The sequence below is a fragment of the Protopterus annectens genome, chromosome 8.part1, assembly GCF_019279795.1.
Source record: "Protopterus annectens isolate FY-2018-M chromosome 8.part1, PAN1.0, whole genome shotgun sequence".
NCBI lineage: Eukaryota > Metazoa > Chordata > Ceratodontiformes > Protopteridae > Protopterus > Protopterus annectens.
The window spans coordinates 407,106,226-407,122,677 of record NC_056742.1 but is presented as its reverse complement, the minus strand read 5'-3'; the positions used below and the strand labels follow the sequence as shown (position 1 = coordinate 407,122,677).

At 45.5% G+C, this 16,452-nt stretch overlaps 1 protein-coding gene across 2 annotated transcripts in view; it reads right to left on the bottom strand.

The window, feature by feature from the left end:
* The window catches only part of HEATR3 (HEAT repeat containing 3), a 603,471-nt gene that overhangs the window by 430,416 nt on the left and 156,603 nt on the right, over positions 1-16,452 (bottom strand). The window lies entirely within an intron of this gene.

Sequence of the window (16,452 nt, the reverse complement as noted above, 5' to 3'; positions counted from 1 at the left end):
GTAAAAGTATGCACAGAGGTCCAAAAGTACAGTTTTGTACCTACCATAAATGTAGATGTCCGATAGATATGCAACTGCAGTCATAACATATGGGTTGTCCTGCCTCAGGCAGCCCTCGGTCGGCCGGATTCCAAAGTCTGGGTCCGACGTCGGCTGATGTCGCATTTCTCTCCGACGTCAGAGCGGCTGGAGTACATAAGCATCAGCCGACGCCATTTTCTTCAGTGTTTCTTGCCCCAGATGCCAGGTGCCCTCCAAGGAAGGCTGTAATCAAATTGGAAGACAAAAACAGGATTCCAGACAAATAAATGAGCAATAAAACAAATACACCATAACAGATATCCCCAGCTAAGAGAAACAGGGATAGGAGTGGACCCTAGACATAGAGGGGTATGGAGGGAGGGAAAATCCGAAAGCAGTTGCATATCTATCGGACATCTACATTTATGGTAGGTACAAAACTGTACTATGTCCTTCAAGAATGCAACTGCAGTCATAACATATGGGTAGAATACTATAGCTTAGCTGGGGGAGGAGGAATGCTCTAGGAAAAAGATGGTGTGGCAATCAAACCCTGCAGGACTGCCGAAGCAAAGCCTGCTCTGGATCTGGAGTATAGAGGGAGATTGTAGTGTTTGGAGAATGTATGCACGGAGCTCCATGTAGCAGATTCCAGAATGTCCTTAGTAGGCACCCCTCTTAAGAATGCTGTAGAGGTGGCTGTAGCACTGGTGGAATGTGGTCTGACATTGGCTGGAACAGTCTTTCCATGAAAGGAATAACAGAATCTGATGCAATGTCCAATCCATTTTGAAATAGTCTGTTTTGAAATTGCTTTTCCTTGGACTGCAGGGGCGTAAGCTACAAAAAGTTGTTCAGACTTTCTACTGGCCTTGGTTCTGTCCAGGTAGTATCGAAGTTGTCTGTGAATGTCCAAGGTATGTAACAGTCTTTCCACCTTATTCTCAGGATTGGGGAAGAAAGCAGGCAGATGAATAGCTTGATTTAAAGAAACCCTAGATACCACCTTTGGCATAAAAGTAGGGTTGGTCCTTAATGAAACCCTGTCTCTGTGAAAAATTATGAACGGTGGTATTGCCATTAGGGCCTGTAGTTCCGAAACTCTTCTTGCTGAGGTAACTGCCAACAGGAAAGCTATCTTCCATGAGAGAAATTGCAAGTCAACTGAAGCTGCTGGCTCAAATGGAGGTAGAGTCAGTTTTTCTAGGACAAAATTGAGGTCCCAGGCTGGCACTGGGGCTTTTCTTGGTGGCTTAATGTTCTTGATTCCCCTGAGGAATTGCCTTAGCAAAGGGTGTGAAAAGACAGGAGGATCAGTGTTATATCTAGCTGAAATAGCTGATGCATGTATCTTTATGGAAGAATATGAGAGGCCGTTCTTTAGCATATCTGCCAAATATTCCAAGATGAGTGGGATGTTCAACAATGATGCATCATGTCCCTTGCTGGTATTCCAAATGCTGAATCTCTTCCATTTTGCTAAGTAAACCTTTCTGGTGGATGGTCTTCGAGCCTCTGTTAGTATCCGCTGAACTTCCTTGGAGAGAGATAGGTTGAGGTTATTTATGGGATCTCCCAGGCTGTTAGCTGCAGTGTCTGAAGGTTTGGATGCACTGTTTTGAAATTGTGTTGAGTCAAAAGTAGAGGCCATTGGGGAAGGGCCCACTTCCTGGTGTGACATATGCTCCGCATTAGTGGATACCAGTGTTGTCTTGGCCAGTCCGGAGCTATTATGATTCCCTTGGGTCTCTCTGCTTTGATCTTTAGTAATACTGAGGTCATCAGAGGCAGAGGGGGGAATGCATAGATTGTTAGGAAGTTCCAGTTGAATGAGAGAGCATCTATTTTCCAAGCTTGTGGATGGTATGTCCTTGTGCAGAATATTTGTAGATGATGGTTGAGGTGAGAGGCAAATAGGTCTACTTCTGGCCTGCCCCATGTTGAAGTGAGTTGTGTGAAGATCTTCGGATGTAACCTCCACTCGTGTGGATCTGTGAAATTCCTGCTTAGGCTGTCCGCCAACACATTGTCTTTGCCTGGAACAAACTGGGATTGTAACTGGATGTTTAGGCTCAGTGATTTTTCCCAAAGATGCATTGTCAGTCTGCAAAGGGGGTAAGAGTGGGTGCCCCCTTGCTTGTTTATATACCACATCACAGTGGTGTTGTCTGTCCGTATCAGTAAATGGCCTTGCTGAAGTTGGTGTTGAAAGGCCTCGATGGCATGCATTACTGCCAGCATTTCCTTTTGGTTTATATGCAGATGTGTTTCCTTTTGAGACCAATGTCCTTGTATACACCTGCCTTCCATGTGCACCCCCCATCCAAGGTCTGAGGCGTCTGTGGTCATGGTCTGTGTTATCTGTGGTTTTTTGAATGACATACCTGTGTTTGCCTGGCTCACCGAGGCCCACCATAGGAATTCCTTTTGTAGGCATGGAATGAGCGGTATGGTTGTCTCCAAGTTGTTGCTGAGCTGAGACCAAATGCTTTTTAGGTACCATTGAAGCTTTCTCATGTGTAGTCTTGCTAATGGAACCAGGAGAATGCAGGATGCCATGTAACCCAGGGCCTGTAGGAATCTCCTTGCAGTCATCTGGGTAAGTTTTGCTAAACCTATGAAGTAATGAGTTAACTTCTCTTGCTTGTCTTCTGTCAGGTAAGCCATTTGAGAGGCTGTGTCTAATTTGGCTCCTAAGAAGGTTATTTGCTGGGATGGCTGCAGTCTTGACTTTTGGAAGTTGACTGTGTATCCCAGAGCTTGAAGTAATCATATGACATAGTCCAAGTTTTTTGTCAACATCAATTTGTCGTCCGCTTGTATGAGGCAGTCGTCCAGGTACGGGTAAATTTGTATCCCCTGGAGCCTGCAATGAGCAATTACTGAAGCCAGGCATTTTGTGAATACTCTGGGCGCAGTAGATAAGCCAAATGGCAATGCTGAGAATTGATAATGCTCTGGCCCTGCAAGAAATCTGAGGTATCTTCTGCAGCTGTGTCTGATAGGGGCATGCAGGTATGCCTCCTTGAGGTCCAGAGTAATCAGCCAAGACCCCTTGCCCAGCATGGGAAGGAGTTGCTGTAGAGTCAGCATTTTGAACTTTGGTACTATGAGGAAGGTGTTTAATGCGGACAAATCCAGTATTGGTCTCCATTGAGATTCTTTTCTTGGAACAAGGAACAGTCTTGAGTAAAACCCCTGGCCTTATTCTTGTTGTGGAACTCTTTCTATTGCTTTCATCCGAGTCAGCAGAGAGATTTGCTTGACAGCCTCTGCCCTCTGGTTTTGTGGTAGGTTTGGCATGCCTTGTTTTCTTGGCAAGGTATGAAAATGGAACCTGTAACCTCGGTCTATAATGTCCAAAATCCATTTGTCCTTTGTCAGTCTGTGCCAATTTTCTGCAAACAGAGATAATTTCCCGCCCAAGGGAGCTTCTATTTGTTCCCTGGTAGGCGGAAGTAGAGGAAAGTCATTGAGATTGTGGCTGTGGGGCAGGTGAAACCCCTGCGTCACTTCTTTGGTTTCCTGGCTGCCATTGTCGCCCCTGTAAGGACCTCTGTATTGTCCTCTTCCTCGCCACGCCTGTTTTTACCCCTTTGAAACTTTTCTGGATTAGGAAAGGACCAGTTTTTTGAAGGCCAATTCCTACTGAATCTGGGGGGTTGAACCTGGAGGAAATCTTTCACCGCCTGAACTGATTTTGCTTTTTCCTCGATGGACTTTAACACATCCTTAGCATTAGCACCAAAAAGCTTGTTCTTTTCCAAAGGTGCATCCAGAAGTTTTGCCTTTACATGATCTGGTAGAGGTTGATCTTTTAACCATGCATGTCTACGAATGACTGCCCCTGTCATAGCTGCCCTACATGAAGCTTCCAGTGCATCATATCCACACTGCAGGAAGTGACTGCTTACTTGCTGAGAGTTATGTACAGCTTCCTGCAAAGCCTTCCTGTCTAAAGGATCAGGAGTGGCCAATGTTTTCTGTAAATCTTCTAACAGGAAATCCTGATATTGTAACATATGAAAAAGGCAATTCAAAGCTCTCATAGATAAGGTAGTGGATGTGTAAACTTTTTGCCCCATCTCTCTAATGACCTAGCTTCCCTGTTGGAGGGCAATGGATTTTTAGAGGTGGAAGCTGAAACTCCTTTAGGCCCCTGTGAAATAGTTTCCAAATCAGCAGTATGGGCCCTGAATAAATGGGAATGTGTTTCTGGGACTCTGTAATACCTGTCTGGCTTGGCTGGAGCAGGAGGAAGAGAGTCAGGGGTAACACTAGAGTCAGAATATAAATCATCCAAAACATCAAGTACAGGAGGAATAGCTAAGGGCCTGTGCTGGGGCTTCTTAAGGAAAGTCCGAAGGTGTTTTCTGGAACCAGAATATTCCTGGCCTTGCCACATTAAATGTTCCCTCATGGTATGCAAAACTTCCCCAAAAGAAATATCCTCAGGAGGGGAGGCCGAGGGGATGGAATCCTCTGCATCCGAGTCCTCATAGGTCTGGAAGAGCTCTTCCTGGCCATCAGAGTGGACAGAGTCCACAGAATCTTCATCTGACGGAATAGGGTCAGAGGGTTCAGCCCGGGGCCTTTTATCAGAAGGAGGCTGGGATCCTCTCTCAGGATGGGCCTGTGAACCTCTAATCATAGAAATTAAGTCAGCAGCCATAGTCATAATTTGTGTCTCTGGAGTAGGCTGAGGTAAGGTTTTAGTAGTAAGATGCTTAGTTTTGCTGGCTGCCTTAGCCCTAGTGTAGGCCTTAATAGACATGGCCATAGGAGGCCTGGCAGCTCCACGTGCAGGAGTGACCTTGTCTACAGCAATGGTCTCGGGCATTTCCTCGGTTTCGGTATCCGGAGGAAAGTCAATAACCGGCGTCGGAGTGATATCCGGAATCGGAGTCGTCGGTAATGCGGTGTCTTCGGTTCGGAGCGGTGGAGAGACCGTTTCAGAGGGAACCGGAGCACTCGCGGTAGGTTTTGGCATGGAGTCGGAGGTAGACGCGGGCCGAGGATGTCGGTCCCGGTCTTTGCGTTTCTTGGGAGTTTGCGATGTTGGAAGTTCCGACGGCATTGTGTAAGCAAATTTTTCGCCGAAGAAATCTTCAGCGAACTCCGCCCGGCGCCTGAGAGTGAGCTTGTTGAAGCAAACACAGGCTACACAGGCCGAGACGTCGTGGTCTGGGCCAAGGCAAGGAAGACAGTAAGAGTGGAAATCCTTATGAGGTATTTGTTTACCACAAGAAAGACCATTGTTAACTTTTTCAGTAATTTCTGACATCGGCTGAGGAAAGAAAAGGTCCCCAACGGGGTACTTAGCTTTTTTGATGACTTCGGAATCGAAGAATACAGGAGCTGACCGACCGGCACTTACGAACTGCTTCTGATTCGGGCACCGCGCGGCAAGAAAGACTGAAGAAAATGGCATCGGCTGATGCTTATGTACTCCAGCCGCTCTGACGTCGGAGAGAAATGCAACATCAGCCGACGTCGGACCCAGACTTTGGAATCCGGCCGACCGAGGGCTGCCTGAGGCAGGACAACCCATATGTTATGACTGCAGTTGCATTCTTGAAGGACATCAGCTGCCTCGAAAATCGAATATCCAAACCCTGGAAAAAAGCACCAGAAGAAGCCACAGCCCTAGTAGAATGAGCCTTAACAGCAGAAGGAAGGCTCTTCCCATGAAAATAATAGCAAAACGAAATGGCTTTAGATATCCAAGAAGAATGGTTTGCTTGGAAACAGTCAAACCTAAAGACCTAGGATGAAAAGAAAGAAAAAGCTGTTCAGATTTACAAAAAGCTTTAGTCTTATCCAAATAATTTCTCAGTTGTCTATGCAAATCCAAGGTGTGCAAAACCTTCTCACTAGCAGACTGAGAAGAAGGAAAACAAGTGAGCCAATGAACAGACTGATTAAGAGAGAATGCATTCACCACCTTGGGCATAAAATGAGAATTAGTATAAAGGATACCCTGTTCTTATGAAAAACTAAAGCAAAGAGGAACATCCACAAGGGCTTGCAACTTAGAAACTCGTCTGGCAGAAGCAAGGGCCAAAAGAAGAACAGTCTTCCAAGAACAATTCTGAAAGGAAGCTGAAGTAGCAGGCTCAAAAATAGCCTGAGTCAATTTTTCTAAAATAAATTGAAGGTCCCAGGAAGGAGGGACAGGCTTCCTGGGAGGACTAATGTGAAGGACATATTTAAGAAACTTGTTTGGTCTCAAATCTAGAGGTCAAAGGGAGACAAGCAGAGATAGCTGATATGTGGGCCTTAACAGAAGAATATGCCAAACTAGCATTGAGCAATTCACACAGATAAGAGAGAACCAAATGGACATCCACAGTAAGTGGATCCAGGTTGCAAGACAGACAGAAAATCTCTTTCATTTGGACAAAGATGTTCTTGTAGTGGGTTTCCTGGCCTCCTGCAGGACCAAAAACACATCCTCAGAAAAAAAGGTGTCTGAAGGACATCAAAACCCTATCTCCCACAGCATCAGCTTAAGAGTGAATAGGTGGGGATGGATAAGAGATCCCTTGTCTTGTGTGAGTAAGTCCACCCTGTGAGGTAACTTGTGATGACTGCCCTTGGCTAAATAAAGAAGACGAGGAAACCAATGCTGTCTGGACCAAAAGGGAGTCACCAGAAAGATTTTGGAAACATCCTGTTTTATCTTGAGCAGGACCTTTGGAATTAGAGGAAGGGGTGGCATAAAGAAACACCCCTTCAAAGAAAAAGTGTGGGTGTCCACCTTCCAGGCCAGAGGGTATGAGACTGTGGCACAAAATAGAGGAAATTGTCTGTTCAGAAGAGAGGTAAATAGATGTATTTGAGTAGTACCCTACTGGTGGGCAATGCCCAGAAGCATATCCCTGTGAAGCATCCACTCATGGGATTGTGTTATAGACCTGCTCAGAGAATGTAAACTGCCTGAAGGGTCACCTGATACTGGATAGCTAGTCTGAAAGACAAGTCCTTGTCCCCCCCCTTGCTTGTTGATGTACCACATCACTGTAGCATTGTCTGAGAGAATCTTGAAGGGCCCTGGAAAGAAGAAAAAAATGAAAAAGCTGAAGAGCCAGAAGAGCTCTCATCTCTTTGATATTGATGTGGTCTTTCTTTTGTCAAAAAGACCAAAGGCCCTGCACTTTCAGAGGGCCACAGGAAGCCTTGCATCCTACATCAGAGGCACATGTGAAGAGCTCCTGAGAGGGGAGAGGAGGTTGATAAGGAAGCCCTGGGTTGAGGGACAACTGATGAATCCACCACTGAAGTTCTAGCTTGAGGGATGGAAGAAGAGGGACTAGAAAATCTAGGGGACAGGAATTCTGAAGCCAAACTGACTTTAGAAACCTCAGGAGCTTTCTCAAGTGGAGTTTGGTCAGAGAATGCATAGGAATGGTGGAAGCCATGTATCCCAGAGCCCTCAGAAAATCCCTGGCTCTAACGGAAGCCAGAGGAAGAAAGGCTTCAAAGAAAGCAATCAGAGGTAAAGCATTGGGAGGAGGCAGGGATGCCAGCATTGAACAGTTTGTTGCCTGAAGCCCAGAAAAACATGATCTTGAGAAGGAGTCAGGAATGATTACTGAAAATTCACAGTAATCCCCAGGCTTTGCAAGACAGAAATAGCAAACTGAAGATGCTGAAGTAAAACCTATGGAGAGGAGGCCTGAATGAGCAGTTTGTCCAGGTAAGGAAAGACCTGTATCCCCTCTCAACCTGCAGAAAGCAATCACAGCAGTGAGGCACCTGGTGAAGACCACTGGTGCAGTAGAGTGACCAAAGGGCAAAGCATAGAACTGAAAAAGCCAAGAAGCAACACAGGAATGCAAAAACTTCCTGAAAATTGGATAAGTATCCTTGAGATCCAGGGAAACTAGAAAAGCCAGAGGAAGTAGCAGAGAAAAAGTACAGTTGTGTACAAGTACCATAAATGTAGATGTTCGAGTGTACTCACTGTTGCAGTCATTACATTTGGGTAATCCTGCTGGCAGGTTGCCCTCAGTCGGCCTGAATTCCAAAGTCTTGGGTCCTGCGTTGGTTGCTGTCGCCCCTTCCCTGTTGTCAGGCCGTCAGGGGTATAAAATAAGCAGCCGACACCATTTTCTTCAGTTTTTCTTGCCCCAGATGTCAGGTGCCCCCTAAAAGGGTAGGCAGAATTTGTAAATATATAAAAATACATGCACCCATTTTACCTTCATCACCAAGCAAATACACTGCATAGATTGTATAAATCAGAGAAGGAAAGATAAGTTCCAGCAGAAAAAAGGGGGATGGCGGGTGGGTAACCTGGACTGCAACAATGAATACACTCGAACATCTACATTTATGGTAAGTGTACACAACTGTACTATGTTCTTCGTGTTTCACTGTTACAGTCAGTACATTTGGGAACAGTCCCCAAAGCTATGGTTGGGAGGCTGGAGCTCAACAGCATTTGAAGCGTCTATGAGGCCCTGCAGAACTGCAGTGGCAAAGCCTGCTCTGGATTTAGAGTAGAGTGGCAGATGATAGTGTTTTGTAAAGGTGTGCACTGAACTCCAAGTAGCAGCCTCTAAAATGTCTTTCATTGGTACTCCCCTGAGAAAGGCTGCTGAAGTGGCTGCAGCTCTGGTTGAATGTGGCCTAATGCCATGAGGCACTGGCTTGCCATGCTGTGAATAGCAGAAACGAATGCAGTGACCTATCCGCTTTGAAATAGTTTGCTTTGAGATGGCCTTTCCTTGTGATCCTGGAGCATATGCCACTAGTAATTGCTCTGTCTTCCCGAAACTTCTGGTTCTGTCCAAGTAGAATCTAAGCTGTGTGTGTACATCCAAAGAATGCAGAATTCTCTCCCCCTTGTTCTGTGGATTTGGATAAAAAAGTTGGCAGATTAATAGTTTGGTTGAGAGCCACACTGGACACCACCTTAGGCATAAATGTTGGGTTTGTCCTCAGAGAAACCCTGTCTGGATAAAAAAAATGATAAAAGGTTCCACAGCCATGAGTGCCTGCAGCTCTGAAACTCGTCTTGCAGAAGTTATTGCTAGGAGCAGAGCTGTTTCCCAAGATAAAAACTTTATATCAGCAGTAGCGGCTGGCTCAAAAGGAGGCAGGGTGAGTTTTTCCAAGACATAGTTGAGGTCCCATGCAGGTATTGGTGATCTCCTTGGAGGCTTTAAATTTTTGGCTCCTCTGAGGTACTGCCTTAACAAAGGATGAGAAAAGATTGGTGGCTCTGTATTGTAATGAGACGAAATGGCAGAGGCATGAATTTTAATTGATGAAAAAGATAGGCCTTTGTCTAGCATCTCAGTTAAGTATTGCAAAATCTGAGAAATATTTGGTACAGCTGTATCAGTTCCTTGTGCCTGGTTCCAAGCACAGAATCTCTTCCATTTTCCAGAATAAGATTTTCCAGTACTAGGCCTTCTGGCTTCCAAAATGACATCCAACACAGCTTTACTTATCCGCCACGCTGCCAGGTTTAAGGTCCTGTGTTGGCTGTGCAGGATCTGATTGTTTTGCTGGGACAGTAGATGAGGTATTTGAGGGAAGGTCCAAGCTGGGCATTGAGACAAGTTCCTTAGGATTGGATACCAGTACTGGCAGGGCCAGTCTGGTGCAATCAGTATCATCTTTGGCTTGTCCTGTATGACCTTTAGGAGTACCTTGGGGAGGAAAGGCAGTGGCGAAAAGGCATACACTGATAAGTTTTTCCAGCTGAAAGATAGGGCATCCACTTTCCATGCTTGTCTGTGATAAGTCCTTGTGCAGAATCTTTTTAGTTGGTAGCTGTGAGGAGAGGTAAATAGATCTAAGTCAGGGCATCCCCATTTCCTTGTTATCATGTTGAAGGCTTGTGGATCCAGCTGCCACTCATAGGGATCCATGAGGTTTCTGCTTAGTTCATCTGCCAGAGTATTTTCCTTTCCTGGCAAGAATTGTGGCTGCAGATACACTTGGTAAGTCAATGCTATGTCCCACAAAGTCGTGGCTAGTCTGCAAAGGGTGTAGGAATGTGTGCCCCCCTGCTTGTTTATATACCACATGACCGTGGTGTTGTCTGTCTTTATCAGTAGTTGCCCCGGATGAAGTAGGTCCTTGAAGGCTGTCAGGGCATTTTGAACAGCTAGCATCTCTTTTTGATTGATATGTAGATGCATTGGGTTTGAGGACTATGTGCCCTGAATGCATCTTCCTGCCATGTGGGCCCCCCAGGCATAATCTGATGCAACCGTTGTTAGTGTCTGCCTGGCTGGAGGCAATGTGAATGGCTGTCCCTTGTTCTGGTGACAAGCCTTCGCCCACCATCGAAACTCCTGTTGCAGGCAGGGGATGAAAGTAATCATTGTTTCCAGGCTGTGGCAATGTTGAGTCCAAACACATTTTAGCACAACTGAAGTTTCCTCATATGCAGTCTTGCATATGGAATTAGTAGCATGCATGATGCCATGAAGCCCAGAGCCTACAGACTTTTTCTTGCAGATAACTGGGCCTTTGTTGGCAACATTTTGAAATAGATAGTCAGTTGCCTTAGTTTGTCTGGTTTGAGATAAGCAATCTGGGCAGTTGTATTTAAGCTTGCACCCAGGAATATTATCTCTTGAGAGGGTACTAGTTTTGATTTCTTTTCATTGACTTTGTACCCTAGGCATGTTAGAAGTCTTTTCACAAACGCCAGATGTTGTAGAAGAATGCCCTTGTTCTCTGCTTGAATTAAACAGTCGTCCAAGTAAGGATATATTTGTATTCCTCTGTCTGCAGAATGCACTTACTAGTGACAGACACTTTGTAAAGACCCTGGGCACAGTAGATAAGCCAAAGAGCAGTGCAGAGAATTGGTAATGCATTGTGCCAGCCTTGAATCTGAGGTATCTTCTGCATGATTGTCTGACTGGAACATGCAGGTATGCCTCTTTTAGGTCTAAAGTTACAAGCCAAGCATTCTTGCCCAGCATGGGCAGAAGCTGCTGCTGCAAAGTCAACATTTTGAATTTTGGTACATCCAGGAATGTGTTCAGAATAGTCCAGTATTGGTCTCCAGGCTTTGTCCTTTCTGGGTACCAAGAACAGTCTTGAGTAAAATCCTTGTCCCTGCTCTTGCTCTGGTACTTGTTGAATGGCCCCCATGGCCATGAGGGATGAAACTTGTTTTTGTGCCTCTGCCCATTGATTTTTTGGCAGATCTGGCCAACCGTTTTGCCTTTGTCAGGGTATGGAAATGGAACTTGTAGCCTTGTGACACGATATTTAGAACCCACTTGTCCTGGGTTATAATGTGCCAATTTTGAGAAAAAAGTGCTAATTTTCCCCCTAAAGGTGCTGCCAGGAGATAAGTGCTTGGTGCAGGCAGGGGGAAGTCATTGTGACTGTTTCCTGTATGGTTGGGATTTGTCTTCACCAACTTTGGAGGTAGAAGCACCCCATTGCTTTGACCTGCAAGAACCTTGCGCCTGGGATCTGCCTCTAGGGTGTCTGGATCTGCCCCTTTGAGGTCTGTCTGACACGGGAAAGGACCAATTCTTTGTAGGCCAGTGTCTACTAAACCTAGGTGGCTGCACTTGTAAAAAATCTTTGACAGTTTGCATAGATTTAGCTTTGTCCTCCATTTTCTTTAACACCTCTTCTGCCTTAACACCAAACAAAGGATCATGTTGTAAAGGTGCATCTAATAATTTAACTTTGACATGATCAGGCAGATTTTGTTTCTTTAACCAAGCATGCCTCCTGATTACAGAACACGTAACTGCGGCCCTGCAGGAGGACTCCAAAGAATCAAAACCACATTGCAAAGTATGCTTTCCAACTTGTTCAGCTGCATGCAATAAATCCTGCATTTCCTTGTTTTCTGCACATTCAGAGCTTAACATTTTCTGTTTAAGCAATGCCATGACATGTTGCTGGTATCTGAGCATATGAAACTTTTTCCCCCATGTATCCAGTGCCTTAGAATCTGTGTCAGAGTGGGTAGGGTTTTTTGCAGCGGAAGCCTTAACTCCTTTGGGACCCTGAGAAATAGTTTCTGGGTCTGCAGCAGTGTTTTTAAAGAGGAATTTATGAGAGTCAGGGACCCTGTAGTATCTGTCAGGCTTAACAGGAGCTGGAGGTAAGGAGTCAGGGGTCAGACTCGAAAACACATCATCTACAATGTCTAACACAGGTGGAATGGCTAGAGGCCTGTGTTGAGGTAGTAAATGGAAGTCCCTGAGCCTCTTTTTAGATTCTGAAAAATCTTGGCTCTCCCAGCAGAAATGTTCCCTCATGGTGTGCAAGGTTTTCCCAAAAGAATAGTCCTCTGGAGGAGAAGCTGAAGGTATAGATTCTTCAGCATCAGAATCCTCATGGGGGGAAGAGAATATTCCTGATCAGAAGAGGAATCGGAAGAAATAGAAACCTGATCTGAAGATTCATAGTCTGCCTCTTGCCTAGGCCTCTTATCAGGAGGGGGATGGGAACCCCTGATCAAGGTAATCAAGTCTTCGGCCATTTTGAGCATCTGTTTTTTGGGCATAGAGGCCTGACCTTGTGGCTCTTGAATTTGTTTCTTTGCTTTAGAAGGTGCTTTAGTCTTTGCCTTTGATGCTGAAATTGGTTTAATGTAAAGATGTTTAGGTCTGAATACACCCTCAGAAGCCGGTGCCTGCTCAGCAGCTCCGGACCCATCTGAGGGAATAGTGTCCGAGGCTCCAATACCTTGAGTTTCCAGCAGCATAGCCGACTCCACGTGGCAGTCGGTAGCAGCCTGCGACTCTAAAGTAGTGGGTGTCAGGGGCTGCGAAAGCGCCTCACTGAGAACTGGCGAACCGGCGACTTGCTTAGGAGAAGCTTCGTCGTCGGTTTTGGGCCTCGGTTGTTTCTCTCTCCCTTTCTTTGTGTTTTTTGTGAACTCCGGTAGTCGGATGGCTATCCGACATTTCTGAATAATTAAACCGGCGTCCAAAATACAGACGCTTAATAGTGCATTGGTTAAATCTAGCAGAAAACCAACAACCAGAAATGTTGTGATCAGGGCCTAGGCAAGGAATACAGTAAGAATGAAAGTCCTTATGAGGTATTTGTTTTCCACAAGAAATATAATTATTTACTTTTTCTGAAATCGATCTGGAGCAAGAAAAAAGTTTCCCCAGCGGGGTACTTAGCTTTATTGAAGACTTCGGATCTGAAACTCGAACACGAAAATCTCAGGAGTCGGCCGACCGGCACTTGCGAACTGCTTCTGCTTCGGGCACTGCGCGGCTAGAAAGCCTGAAGAAAATGGCATTGGCTGCTTATTTTATACCCCTGACGGCCTGACGTCAGGGAAGGGGCGACAGCAACCGACGCAGGACCCAAGACGTTGGAATTCAGGCCGACTGAGGGCAACCTGCCAGCAGGATTACCCAAATGTAATGATTGCAACAGTGAAACACGAAGAACATCCAGGTATGAAGAGAGAGCATCCAAAAGGAAGAGACCTTCAAAAAGGTGTTAGCTGAGAAAGATGAAGAATAGGTCTCCAGGTGCCTTCTTTCCTAGGGACCAAGAACATTCTGGAGTAAAACCCCTTCCCCCCCTCTGAGGGGTTGGAACTTCCTGAAATGTTCTTTGAGCCAACAAGCCCTGAAGCACCTCTGGAAAAAAGGGCAGTTGTTCCTGAGGAAGCTGAGCAATGCCCCAAAATGGGGAAGAGATTTCCAAATCATGTAATGACCCTGGCAAATTATGGAAATAACTCAGGAGTCTTGGGTGATCTTTAACCAGAAAGGAAGGGACAGGGAAAGAGGAATGTGACTGAGAAGAACAAGATAGTCAGACCGCACCTAGTTTGTCAAGAAAAGGAGGCTTCTGAGTAGCTTTAGCAGGGGAAGCCCTTCTACCACCCTTTTTACCTTTATGGGGAGGACAAAACAGTCTACGGACAAAGGCAGGTTCATTTGGATAATTTTATACTCCTTGAAGGCGGTTGCTGAAGCATTAGAGGTGCAATAAACTGGTGTTTTAAGTGGATTCCTCGTCTGTGGTCTTCAGTTCATCTTTTCTTTTTGGTTCGTGCATCGTTTGGATAATTCCTATGAAACTTGGAAACAGGTGAAACAAAAATCTGGTTCAACTCCTATAAGGGCCTTACCCTTTTCTTGCAGGGAATTAAACAACTCCGCAGCAGCAGCACCAAACAAATGCTCATTATCCAGAGGAACATCCGTAAGTTTAGCCTTGATATTGTCAGGCAAAGGCTGAAATCTGAGCCAGGAATACCTCCTCAAAATATATCCAAACGCAACAGCCCTAGATGATGCATCAGCTGCATCATACCTGCATTTAATGGAATGGTGAGCAACTTGAGAACACGTCCCTAACAAAACAAGAGCAGAGGCCTTCCCTTCAGAATCAAAAAGATCTGAAATGGCTTGACAGGCCTGAGACAGAAGAGCCAAAACATTCTTGGTCATATATGTATGAGAGTTCACAGCTCTAAAGGCCAGGCTAGAAGAAGTATACACCTTCTTATCTAGCCTCTCCATGATTCTGCTGTCTTTGTCAGAAGGAAGCAACTTCAATGAAGGCAACAATTTGGAAGGGTTATCAGAAGCCACTGACAATACAGAAGGGTCAGCAGAGAGACACTTAAAAACCTGCTGTCATCAAGCACTTTATAAAACCTATCAGGTTTCCTGGGAGCAGCAGGTTGGGAGTCAGGGGCCTGAGAAGGAGTGCAAAAAACATCCAGCAGGGTAGCAAAAACAGGAAGAACAGCACAGGAGCTATGAGACTCCATCTGCAGAAGCTCATAGTACCTCTTCTGAACATGAGTACAGTCCCATTTAAAAAATTCCATGATTATGGAAACAGCATCATCAAACGAAATCTCCTTAAAAGGAAAGTCAGGACTGATAGACTTTTCTACTTCAGAACCACAGCCTAATGGAGAAGAAATCTGAGAGGAATAAGTGACTCTTCATCAGAATCATCATCATCATCAGAGGAATCCTGCTCCCTAGGCCTCCTAAGAGGAGAAGACAACCAAGGAAGAAGCAGGAACAGAACCGCCCCATGTGCAGGCTTCAAAGGCATAAGGGCATTAAACAGGCCTTGAGTGAAGTTTTGCCATTCACTCTGACGATCCTTACCAGCAGGCAAATTGTGTTTAGCTTTCTGCAGCTTTTTGAGTGGGACATCAGCTTTAAACACGGGCGGCACAGTGGTGCAGCGGTTAACGTTGTCGCCTCACAGCAAGAGGTTCTCCGGTTCGATTCTCGGCTGGGGTGCCTTCTGTGTGGAGTTTGCATGTTCTCCCTGTGTTCGCGTGGGTTTCCTCCGGGTACTCCGGTTTCCTCCCACATTCCAAAGACATGCATCTGGAGCATTTCTCCCCGGGCCTCCGCTGAAAACAGGCTCTGTGGAACCTAGTCGGACATTCCCGGTCAACAAATGTTAAATAAATAAATAAATAAATAAATAAAAAACAATTTGAGAGGCTTTGACCCCGGATGAAACTCTATAATGGTAGTGGGAACCTCTTCCCTCACTAATATCAGAGGAACATCCCTAGACCCTTCAGTAATTATCAGCTGCAGTTCCCCCTGCACATCTGAAGTGGACATCTGCAAGGTCTCCATGGATGTGAGTGGAGTCAGACCCATGCCAACCTCCGAAGCGGTCATGGCAGAGGAATCCAAAAAGGAAGCTGGACAATCCTCCGGGCTTTCACCAGCCTCAAGAGCGACATCTGGTGAAGGCAGTACATCCAAAGAATCTGACCAAGCTTTGCTGGTGTTTTTCTTCACAGACAACTGACCCCCGGGCTGGGGAAGATCCTCCCATAGTGTCTTTAGCCAACAGTTTAAGTCATTGATTCTCTAAGTAAATCACAAGGGAAGAAAGCAGACTGTGCAACACCTTAGGGACAAAACGCTTGCCAAATCTCACAAGGAGTACAGCTGTGGGAAGTGCCTAAAAAGAACAGCTGCTGCTCATGACAATCTTTATGGGGAATCTGTATCCCACACTGGCATTTCTCCTTTCTGGATGACATTAAACTAACAACCAGAACAAGGCAAAGAAAGATAATAAAATAAAAACAAGGCACTTATCTGAAATCAGTTTGGTAACCAGCAGACGAATGAGCGTTCAGGCCAACAATCAAAGATGGCATTAAAAATAGAGGCAAAGAAGTTCTGAGGATGGTACATCTGGATGTCACCTTTGTGCTCTACATCATGCATGAGGAGCATAGTTGTAATATACGGCGTACCCATTACAACCAAAAGGCTTTGGTATACAGGACAGAAGTTGGGCCGCTCAAGGCAGGGATCCCTACTGTAAAGGATACTGCAACAGTGACATGGAAGGACATCTAATATGAGAGTACCTACATTTCAGACACAATGAACTAAGTGTGTCTGAGAATGCTGGTAAAAAGAAGAATTAAAGAGCAAACTATCACAAAATGTATTGCAG